We start from the raw sequence: 1027 nt of genomic DNA, 5'->3' as shown, positions 1-1027 counted from the left end.
CTGGTACTGGATAACCCAGCACAGGTAGTGGTACTTATGTACTGGTACTGGATAACCCAGCACAGGTAGTGGTACTTATGTACTGGTACTGGATAACCCAGCACAGGTAGTGGTACTTATGTACTGGTACTGGATAACCCAGCACAGGTAGTGGTACTTATGTACTGGTACTGGATAACCCAGCACAGGTAGTGGTACTTATGTACTGGTACTGGATAACCCAGCACAGGTAGTGGTACTTATGTACTGGTACTGGATAACCCAGCACAGGTAGTGGTACTTATGTACTGGTACTGGATAACCCAGCACAGGTAGTGGTACTTATGTACTGGTACTGGATAACCCAGCACAGGTAGTGGTACTTATGTACTGGTACTGGATAACCCAGCACAGGTAGTGGTACTTATGTACTGGTACTGGATAACCCAGCACAGGTAGTGGTACTTATGTACTGGTACTGGATAACCCAGCACAGGTAGTGGTACTTATGTACTGGTACTGGATAACCCAGCACAGGTAGTGGTACTTATGTACTGGTACTGGATAACCCAGCACAGGTAGTGGTACTTATGTACTGGTACTGGATAACCCAGCACAGGTAGTGGTACTTATGTACTGGTACTGGATAACCCAGCACAGGTAGTGGTACTTATGTACTGGTACTGGATAACCCAGCACAGGTAGTGGTACTTATGTACTGGTACTGGATAACCCAGCACAGGTAGTGGTACTTATGTACTGGTACTGGATAACCCAGCACAGGTAGTGGTACTTATGTACTGGTACTGGATAACCCAGCACAGGTAGTGGTACTTATGTACTGGTACTGGATAACCCAGCACAGGTAGTGGTACTTATGTACTGGTACTGGATAACCCAGCACAGGTAGTGGTACTTATGTACTGGTACTGGATAACCCAGCACAGGTAGTGGTACTTATGTACTGGTACTGGATAACCCAGCACAGGTAGTGGTACTTATGTACTGGTACTGGATAACCCAGCACAGGTAGTGGTACTTATGTACT

The sequence above is a fragment of the Panulirus ornatus genome, chromosome 8 (genome assembly GCF_036320965.1).
Source record: "Panulirus ornatus isolate Po-2019 chromosome 8, ASM3632096v1, whole genome shotgun sequence".
In the NCBI taxonomy this organism is placed as follows: Eukaryota; Metazoa; Arthropoda; class Malacostraca; order Decapoda; family Palinuridae; genus Panulirus; species Panulirus ornatus.
This window is presented reverse-complemented; position numbering follows the sequence as displayed.